Source organism: Aulonocara sp. 'chitande type north' Nkhata Bay, linkage group LG6 (genome assembly GCF_057382095.1).
Source record: "Aulonocara sp. 'chitande type north' Nkhata Bay isolate Kocher_YH1m ecotype deep benthic linkage group LG6, A_spYH_male_GT1.1, whole genome shotgun sequence".
In the NCBI taxonomy this organism is placed as follows: domain Eukaryota; kingdom Metazoa; phylum Chordata; class Actinopteri; order Cichliformes; family Cichlidae; genus Aulonocara; species Aulonocara sp. 'chitande type north' Nkhata Bay.
Genome location: NC_141349.1, coordinates 36,277,734 through 36,289,097, shown reverse-complemented (window position 1 = coordinate 36,289,097; position 11,364 = coordinate 36,277,734). Strand labels below are relative to the sequence as shown.

Below are 11,364 nucleotides of genomic sequence, written 5' to 3'. Positions count from 1 at the left end.
AATAATAAATAGACTTCTTTATCTAAAAGTGGATTGTTGGTTCGATTTTTATTTGTGTGCTGATTGCGTGAGTGAGCTTTGCAGTTAAACGTCAGGTTGGAGTATAAGTTGTTTCACAGCTGCTGTAAATCAAAAGTTAACCCTTTAAACCCTAACCCGTCACCGGTGACGGTTAACATTTTTAGTAAGGGTGGGCAACTCCAGGCCTCGAGGGCCGGTGTCCTGCAGGTTTTAGATCTCACCCTGGGTCAACACACCTGAATCAAATGATTAGTTCATTACCAGGCCTCTGGAGAACTTCAAGACATGTTGAGGAGGCAATTTAGCCATTTAAATCAGCTGTGTTGGATCAAGGACACATCTAAAACCTGCAGGACACCAGCCCTCGAGGCCTGGAGTTGCCTTCCCCTGGTTTAAAGGGTAAATTAGGTCAGGTTTTAAAGGGTTAAATGGAAAAAATCATTCATCAACATAAATATAAGTTTAAATTAATCAGTCGCTTGCAATACTATAAGCAGCTGCAAGAAATCACATGTTAAACATGATAACCCGAAATGTAGCCACATCTCATTCAGTCAGATGGTAGACAATAGTGTAAAAATGGAAACAATTTCCTATTGAATCACAGTTGCAGTTTGCTCTTCCTTCCTCTGCAGCTATAACCTTTCCTCATATCCTGCAACATCTGCTACACTGCTAAGAATTTCTGTTATAGCTGTGTGCTGGTCAGTGTTTACAGTAAGGGTACGAGTGACACACCGGTGTCCGTGACACTCAGGTAAAAAAAACCTTGGTTTTAAATAATTATGTAAGTATTTAATACTGAGTTGCAAATAAATTATCTAAAAGACAGCTGGGCATTTTCGCGAACGTCAGCTTAACAGAAGAAAGCAATGTGCTCGTTAGGTGCTACACTCAATAGTGCACTGTTCCATATTTGGGGACAGTATGAGAACAAGACAGTATGGGCAAAAGACAGAATGACTGGGATTATCACAGAAAAAATAGATGGTCTGTGTTCATTGTAATAAAGGAAAATGTCAGCATTTGCAGCACTGTCGTTCACTGTTTTAATGTATCCGTGATAGAGTAAGGACAAGAAGGCTCTTAGGCACAGGGGAATAACTTCTTCCGTCTCTGGCTACACAGACAAAGTATTACCAGACTTCTTATTTGATATTAGTCTTGGAGTTATGTATCCAAGTCAAGGTCAAAAAAGGTCAGGTACGGGTATAAATACAGTTGTATTAGACTCTCACTGGGTTGAGCTATTAACAACACTAATAGTGAAAATAATTGACGTTGATCTGGTTTGATATGATTGCTCAGAGTCATTAGGGTTTACTAATATGTCCCAGAAAATCTCTTTAATGAGGGTCTGTCTTTAAATCACATATCTTTACACTGCACATATGGGAAGTCCTGCTAAGGAGATGGAAGGATCTATAACCTCTGATGGAACTGAGTGATTGCCTTATGTAGTAAGTGTTAAAGTGAAAAGGAAAAACATACGATGCAAACAAACAAATACATCAACGTGTGCACATCCTGTCTTGGTATGTTGTGTGTGTCTGTGTTAATTTATAAAGGGAAGTGTGTATGTGTGTGTGTGTGTGTGTGTGTGTGTGTGTTGTTCCAAATACAGTCATCTATGAGGTGTGTGCATTTCAGCCAGCCAGTCAGCAGCAGGTTGATTAGGACACACCCATGCCTGTTCGTCCAGTGTGCGAGTTTTTATTGATTTGTGTGCATCTGTGTATGTGTTCCTATTTCATGATATAAAGCTGCAGGTTATGTGTTTGCGTAAGTGTGTGGGTGAGAGCATGCAGCGCCCTGATCTGCTCTGCTGCATTGCAGCACGTCCTGCCCAACCCGAGGTCGCCGTCGTCCTCCGCCAGGGCATTCTTCCAAGGTCGCAGCAGGTCAATCCTCCCCATCTGCATACCCAGCCACTGCAAGGGTAAATCTATAAACACCACACCAAATCTGTCAGCTGTTAGAGCAATGAGACACCAGTAAGAACTAACACAGAAATCAGACATGTAATCTACCCAGACGACCAGTCAATCAACCAGGAAAAGCTATCAACACAAAATGAACTACTGACACAAACATTTTTATATGCAAACACATGCAGCTGGAGTCAGATACAGTAACACTTTAACTGGGAAGGTGTTAGCCTAGAGGAATTTAAACAGGGGAGTGCTTGGTTTCTACAGTGCTACTGTATGTGTGTATTCTGCTTTAGACTTGGCAGAATTTAACAAAATTACTTGCAGAGATAATATGACTTCTACATGACTAGATACTAGATTATATAAGGTTGAAACTCTGTTTAAAATTTTCTGGGAAGTGTACAGAATTTATTATTTATAAGTCAAATGAAAAAATTAGATTGTTCATTTGTTACTGACAGAGATCTGGCAGAGTAAGATTCATAGCTGTGTTTTGACCCTACAAACCTTTCTACTCACTGTAAAAAGTACATTTATTACTATGTCTTGTATTGGGCAAATTTCCCCCGTGCTCCACATTAAGCTCTTTTACATTAAAAGACTGGTATTACTGAGAGCCAGAAGTAGGTTGTCTGGATGAGGATTCAGTAAAGAGTTTTAGGATAGACAAAAAGCTTTTGCAGCCATGCTTAGAACTTTGGGAAATCCATCCATGCGACTTATGCTGTCATTACTGACTTAACACTAATAGTAACACATATCACAACCATGCATGCTTATTTAAGCCATCTGGGCAAAAAGTAGAAAAAAAAAACTTTAATCGGAAAATGTCATAGCAGCCTATATGCCATTTAATTGTTTATATTCTAATGTTTTGTGTACATAAAGGCAGTTTGGGGTTGTGTTTAGTTTCATATCATCCCTGTACTCGCAAAACTTAGCCCAACTTTAACTTCAATACCATAAATTATTTTGGTAACAGATAAATAAAGAGCGTGAATTCACTAGAACTGAGAATGTTATATGTACCAGTGGTATTTATCCTCAAAACATTCATTAAATTGGCCTAATAATTTTTAATTTACAAGTATGCATCTTTATGTTTAGCTAGGTAAACGTGAAATGAGTTTAGCGATTTGCAGAAATGTGAAAGCATACAGGGAAATACAGTATTTAAGGAAAAACAGAATCTTATCCATTTCAACCTTGAAAGTCAATATTTAGTATGACCACATTTATTTTTCAAGGCAGCCAGAACTTTGGTGACCTTGTAATGTTTTAAGTAGTGTTGAGAAAAAGTTCTCCAGGCTTCTTAAAGGACACTGCAAAGCTCTTCTTTGGATGTTGGCTGCCTTTTGTTTTATTTTCAGTTAATATGAATCCACATACTGATAACAGGCTAAACCAAAACTTTTCAACTTGGATTCATTCATAACTTCATAAAACCTGTTGCCACTGAAACACAGATAGCTCAAACAAACTAATTTGGTATGTAGAAATGTGTTGAGATGGGTGGGCTATAACTATCTGACGCTCAAACACAGTATGACAGTATCCTGTGAGTCAACTGGTAAAAAAGATAATTAAATGGAGAACAATAACAGAAATTAACCAGCATGCTAACATATTAGCAATATGTTAGCATGCTGATGGGCAAATTTGTAGGTTGTAGCTAAAAAAAAAAAAGCTTGCCAAAAAATGCTTTTTGAGATTGCATTTCAGCAACTGTAATATGTCTTTTCCTCCCTACAAGTACAACCAAAACCCACTTCAATGTGACTGATATCTAGAACTGTTTATAGCGATAAAGCAAGCAAACGGGAAAAGTGTAAGTTCTGCTTTTCTGAGGAAGACTAATCAGACATAAAACAAATCTTGTGCTCAGCCCCTTGTTCACCTCACCACGGTTGAATGATCAGATTTCTTCTCTGAAGTATTTTTCTACAACCTCCTAAACAATGTTTATATAAGCCCTTGCCTATCAATTAAAAACACACCAACAAAGGATTCTGGCTGAAATATATGACATCAAGTCCTTTTCTGCTGTTTTTTTTTCTATTAATGCATTGAAAGCAAAAAGTATCACACGATGAAGAGTGAGAGACAAGATTCTTCAGGTGACAGCAAACGAACCCTCATTCAGACCATGCATCTCACCAAGTGTGACTTTGGGGAGCTGTTTGACAAGGAGTGGCTTGTTGTACAAATACTCAGCCTCAGCTCATATGCCAGGATGTTTGGGGTTTTATTACATTTTTGCAGCAGAAGGATTTCAATATCAGGATATCAATGATTTATCATCTAGATACAGCAGAAACAAACAAATAGATGGCTTCTATGATTTAGTGTAACACGGCAAACTGTCAAATTTCTCCTGCATGAAAGAAACTTGTTTGCTTATGTAGGTGGTTGGTGTCCCAGCGAGCACCTTAGTATAAAATGTAAAATCTGTCAATAATAATAATGCATGCTCTGCACACTCAAAGAAACATCCTCACTGATATGATTAAGTACACAAATGTTATTTTCATTTCATCACCATATCTGTGATTCACAAAATTACCATGTTCTGTCAGCATAAACACTTCTTGAATATTTGTGCCTGTGTTTGCATATTAAGTGAGGAAATAAAGTGCTTTGTCTGCATTTTTAAGGCGATCATAAAAAGAGAAATGCTTCACAGTGAATGCAGCTTTACGAAAAAGCTTGTTTAACTTCCCACTCCTTGTAGGTCACCATCATAAGCAAGACAATGAAGTCGATGCTACATACGTCTTAGACTCGTTTGCTAACGATCCATCTCTAGGACAATGGAGCTTAATTACGTCCTCTAATGACTTCACACACAAAGGCTAATGGCCAACATAGATAACAGATCTGTCATTACCACTGCATATATCTTGGTTGGAAGCTTCATTGTAAGGACACTCGCCAAATTTATCTGGGTCCTACAGCGAGAATGACTAATAGGTGTGTTTAAAATCCACTTTTTACCAAATTTAATTATTGACAAACTGAGAGTCAGCAAAAATATTTTAAATTCAAGACAATAATCTGTGACATTTTTTTCTTAGAAGAGTCTAAAATGAGCAAATCTTGAAATAATCAAATATTAAATGTTTGTTTAAATGTCCACAAAATGCAGCAGCTGTTACTGCTATCTGTCAGTGTATGTGGTGAGAGGCTGTCATGCGGCCATGTAGAGAAAATGTGTATTAGAGAGAGAGAGAGTGACAGCCAGAGAAAGTGTGGTCAGGTCTGCTTTTTATAAACTAAGCAATCAGACCCTGATAAAAACCAGCTGGCTGGGTCATGTGACCTACCAAGACTGAAAGTAAAGTCATCACATGAGAAACTGTTGAAAACATGAACAAATAATGCTTAAGCGTCATATTTCAGGGGTTATAAGCAAGACTGCAGAAAGCTTGGTAAAAAAAACTAGAGCTAGGCGTTATCTGTAACAGCATATAAACCACACAGCCACACTTTTTAAAATAATGTCATTTTGACAAACAACCACAAATGGACTAAAGTGCTTCCCTGCAGCAAGAATAGGAGAAGAATGAAGTATACAGTGAAGAAGAGCACAGGGTCACCTAACTTGCTTTATTTTAAAACTATTCTGACTACAGTTGAGACACGCAATGGCCTTGCTCAAAAATAATAATGTTTCAATTGCATGTGTATGTTTTTTCTAGTTACACAAATATCCCTGATCATCCATGAGCTCTAGCTAAGCCTCAGTGCTGTTATTTTTACACGCAGCCTGCTGATACCTTAATTTATATAGCATCAGTCAAACCTTTGCACCTTTGACTGGTACAGCAAGTGCAATTTTGTAAAAGGTGTTCACTTTAACTGTCTGGTTAGTAAATATTTATTCAACCTTCGAGCCAATCGCACTTTCGAATTCTCTGTGACCATTGTCTGTAGTTGCATAACTCTAACCCTCAGGCAAAAAAGAAAAAGCCTGTAATCCTTGATGTCCTACACTAAGTGCACAGAGTGTTTTCTTCTATTGAGAGCACTGAGGCAGAAAAATAAAAGCAATTTACTCCTTCACTCAGCTGTAATCATGCCTCAAGGTTGTGTGCCTTAACCAGCCAGTCAAAACTGCTCATCTCAAATCAGCATCTTATCAAATTTAACCTTTTCTATTGATGTCTGGGTGAAATTTTGTCATATTACAATAGGAAGTATCAACTTATGGCCCAATGTATTTAATTTTTCGAGGTCATGGTTATCTTTGACGATCAAAGTCTAATCAGTTCATAGTGTTTGGCTAAACTGGAGGAACCCCCGCCATCAACTCTACACCAGAAATGCCAGCACATGAATACTATCACTTCAAAGCCTGCATTCACAAGAATAAAAGATAGGAAAGCATTGGACATACATCATAAGGTGGTATACGTACTCGTGTTATGGGCGCTTGGTAACTTGCTCACGCAGACTGAGGGGTGGGTGCACTGATTGATGGATGTGCAAGACTCATACCAGGAAGCATTCAATCTGTTTGCAGTAGCAATCTGTGTGTAATTAGCATCTGATTTATTAAAGGCAGCAGATAATTAACTAATCAGTGGACTGAGCTGCCTTTTTTAAATTCACTCTGTAAATCAAGGAACCTGAAAAGGTGCAATTCTGCTTTGAGAATTATGTGAGAACTTCTGTTATGATCCAAGTTATCTAATGACTTTTTGTAATCTATTTACTGTTTGATTTTTATTCTCACTTTTCACACCAATTAGAACAACTTGACAACTATACCTGATTTTTTCATTTTTTAAAAATGTTGATATTTTTTTCTTTATTTACGGCATGTTAATATTTAATATAAAATATTATATTCAATATAGAATATTTCATATATATAATAATATAATTTGATTATGAAAGATGGATATTATGATGTATTATCTTAATATTTACCTGGAAACTATTGGGGTTTCTGGCGCTGAAGTCCCTATCCATCTTTCTTTGTTTTCCTTTCTTTCTCTCTTTTTTCTCCATAGTGGTTGAGCAAAATCAAGAATGGTGAAGAGACATTTTAGTATTAACACAAAGCTGATATGCAGTGACAGCAGTAGAGGCAAGCAGAGCACAGGGTTGAACACAGAAGGAGACCTGTGACTGACTCATTGAGACAGGGTTGAGAATCTGAGACTGACCCTTATGCAGAGCTCCCAAATGAATCTGCCTCGATTTCTGTGACCTCTTGCCCATGTGCTGTTTTTCTGTTTTCAGTGCTATTTTCTCTTTCTCTTTGTTTTTAGAGGTAGGAACCACTATTGCAATGGCAAGGTATAGTGAGAGTGACACCAACACTGGGCTGACGTTCGGTACTGTTCTCCAGATACTGATGAGCCTGATTTATATGGTTAATGATTTTATTTTATTTAACTTTGTTGTTGTCTTTTTTCAAATTTGCTGCAAGCTGGCTATAAAGCCAGCTTAATAAACTCATATAAAAACAACAGACACAACATTATGGTCAGATAGATGAGTGAACAGTAGAGTGATAAAATGCTGAGTGGCACCACGATAGCGACACTGTGTGAAGTGTGTTATTTTTTTCTAACTCGTTTATTTTGATACTGTGACGGTTTAAAATGAGGGGGTGAAAAGTTTGTCAAATGAGGCAACTGTAACTGATTGCTGTCAGCTAAGCTTCACCTGAGCTAATTCCAGTCTCTAAACTGTAGACCATACAGGTGGTGTTGCACATGGATCATTTTTAATGGAATTATTATGCGCTGCATGGTACAGATCATTCAAGAAGTCTGCATCCAGTTTTGGTGAGTGACATTCTAGTGTTTTCTCAGTCTAACATGATAGCTGTCCACTACAGTGTCTGTTTATTGCACCTGTGCAAACCAAATTTCTCCAGGAATTAATGTGTGAAACCTTCTGTGTATGTCCATCTTTTACAGTAGACAGAATCTGTGCACTGGACATTTATGTTCCTAGAATGTGACAGAAAATGAACTACTAAAGAAAATCCACAGATGAAAATCCACAAAGTCAAGAAGCTAACTAGGACAGCCTCAGCTGGATTCGGCTATAGAAGGAAGTCGATTTGAATTCACTGCACTGCTGGAAGGCTTGCCATGTATTAGATGCACAAACAGCACCTGGTACAGTGACAAATTCTCAGATGAAAGAACGAAGTCTGCTTTTGGATGATCATATGCTGCTTGTTATCTCTCAGATAGTGTTGAAAAACACATCAGGTTTGCAAATGTGAATTTCTAATGTCCAACATTAGGACTTTCAATCTATCTCTGTCAAAGATCAAATTAATACAAGACCAATATCACAGCAGTGATGCCAGTAATAAGCCCTCCAACACACACACATGCATCCACACAATGTAATTATCATTTGACCCCTTACAAAAAGAACATTGGCCAGCCGAGCTGGATGGGTTTAGCGTCACCAACTTCAAAGAGTTGACAGATGTTGATCGCTGTAAGCTTTTGATGATATTAAAGTCCCGTCTCTCTTGTCCTTGCTATTTTTTATGCCTCTTCCTTCATTTCTATTTTGTCTTTTTTCTAAAGCTGAAAAAGCTAAACTATATAACAATAATTAACCACATCATTTTGTTAGAAATGTAGTAGTACAGTACCTGACAATGCTTCCAGTGTCTGCTTTTGTACGAGGCTAGCAAAGTTTAATCTCGTGCTGAAAGCGAGTTTTTTAAACTAGAGGTAAGAAAACAAATTAGACAGCATTTCACTTCCTCTTCTCACAATGATCAGGCACAAGGGTATATTCGTATGCATGCATGCACACACAGGACATGTATGCATTCACCCAGAATATGAGGTGAGAAATACAGGGCCGTCTTAGATCACTTCACTATATCAGTTTAGCTACAGGGCTTGAAAATAAAGGATGAGACGACTCCTTGGAGATATTCTTGATGACTTGTCCCCTCCTGCTCTTTACCAGATTGACATTTAGAGTCCCCCTTTTTTTCCTCTAGTTTTATTATCACTTTAAAAATAGCCCCATCAGCCATCGGCAGAAGCAGACTGCTGGAAAACTGTCGAATAAAAAAGATGTATGTGCAAACATAAGTACAATAAACAAAAAGGGATTACACATCTCTTTGTATAAATGTATAATGCATGATAAATACCTGTACATGAGCAAAACAATAAATAATTAAACTATGGTCTAATGTCTGTGAATTGCTGTTTTCTGTTGCTTTCAGTTCACATTGGCAAAAAGGTTTAATAAAGTTTTAACAAGATATACGTCACTTACTGACTTCATGTCTATGAATGCTAGTTTATCCCTAGGGGTGGGTTTTGATTATCGATTTTTCGATTAAAATCAATTCTAGAAATCAGCGACGATACCCAGCCCTATTTATCACCAACGGCAAAAGGGCAAGAAGAGAATCACCGAATGACCTAAAATCCTAAAGGAGGGTAAAAAAGTTGGATTAAAATAGACTGATGATGCACACTCACCACCCAGCATACACACATGCAAACACAAATACAATAATCTGTTAATCTGCCTGCATGTCAATATGCCATTAGTGTCATTCGAAATAAGAAGAAATAGGTATCGTTCTATGAGACCATCAGCCCATCAAAGGCTTTAAGCAGATTTGTTTGGGCTTATCCTTCCTGGTAATGGAGAGACGGAGAAGCAATGAGACAGAGTCAGTGAATCATGGTTAAGGAGACTTGTGGGTGTGCATTGCAAACCATCACTGAAAAAGGAAATTTTGTTTTAGAATTATCTAATACTTTTGTTTTGGTTCACTTAGTTCAAGCATTGTCTCTTCTTACTAAGTAAAAGTAAATACTCTTCTTTGAATATTTTGAAACTATCTGGGTTGCTAAAATATAAAATAGCAAGACAAAGAGCCCAGAAAAGATGAGTCTCACTTTGGCACAATGGTATTATGTAGTAATATGTGGTAATATCCATGCTTTCATCTTACACATGTTGGAAACATTTCCTCATTACCTTAAAATGTACTTGTTACAAAAATAAATAAATAACATGTTGAAATTATGGTGGCTTTATTGATTTGTAGTATTTGAGCAACCAAAATGGTAAATGGCCTGTACTTGTATAGCACTTTACTTAGTCCCTAAGGACCCCAAAGTGCTTTACACTACATTCAGTCATCCACCCATTCACACACAGATTCACACACTGGTGACGGCAAGCGACATTGTAGCCACAGCTGCCCTGGGGCGCACTGACAGAGGCGAAGCTGCCGGACACTGGCGCCACCGGGCCCTCTGACCCTCTGTTTTGATTACATTCTGTGCCTCGACACAGCATGGTACTAACAAAAGTAAAGCTCCTACAAATTTAAATAAATCAGATTTTAAAAAGGGCTCAAGGAGACAAAATTGCACAAAAGACAGCAAAAAGATTAAATGGGGTGTGAGGCTGTTTCGTTAAAAAGATACATTGTTTCTAATTCATCTGAAGAATTAGAAACAAATTCTTTATGCATAAAGGTGAAAAACCTTCCAGGTAGGTTGCAACACAGAGAGATTTCCACTCCTCTTACATTTTAATGCATTTTACAGAGGCAGTATCAGACAGAAGGTAGCTATGCACCATCCAAAATCAATGCATTTCTTAAAAATAAAGAACAGAGGGTTTAGCCCAAGATAACAATCACAGGTAGTACTCCAGAACAATATAAAAGAGGGTGGAAAAAGAAAAAGAAGGGTTTATGATCTAGAAAGTTGCATCTGGCGAATATGTTGGAGCAGAATTATTACATAGGAATATATGGCTACTAGTTTAGCCATATATTTACAATATAATACAATACAACAGAGATAATATAATATTTACTGTAGAAATTTACAACCCCAATTCCAAAAACATTGGAAAAAAGTAAACAGAAACAGAGTGCAATGATGTGTAAAGCTCATAAACCCTAATTTTATTCACAACAGAAAATATATCAAACATATAAATTGTGAAATTTTCCTATTTCATGAAAAATATTAGCTGATTTTGAATTAAATTGCAGCAACATAAGTTGGAATTGGGCAACCAAATCTTCATAGAACACCCTGCAGGTGCTGAAATGGCCCGTCTTTTATCAACTGAAAACAATTTCACATTATGAAGCAAAAAGTAGAGCAATGAAGACCCAGGACATTTGAGCAGCAATAATTCTATATCAGACAAGATTGCTCCTCTCCCAAAAGACCATTAACTGGTTTCCAGACCGTTGTTAAAAGACGAGACGTTAAACTGTAGTAAACATGGCTCTGTCTCAAGTTTTGAAATATGTTGCTGCCATCAAATTCAAAACTGCCTTAATTTGTGTTCTTAAATGCTACATTTTTCATTTTTGTGGTACATTTGGTAACTTCTGCGCATAATGTGTAATGCATTACAGTTTGTTGAG

The 11,364-nt window shown here is 37.4% G+C and overlaps 1 protein-coding gene across 1 annotated transcript in view; it reads right to left on the bottom strand.

Annotated features, from left to right (window-relative positions):
* The window catches only part of LOC147328383 (protein transport protein Sec23B), a 137,710-nt gene that overhangs the window by 33,747 nt on the left and 92,599 nt on the right, over window positions 1–11,364 (bottom strand). The window lies entirely within an intron of this gene.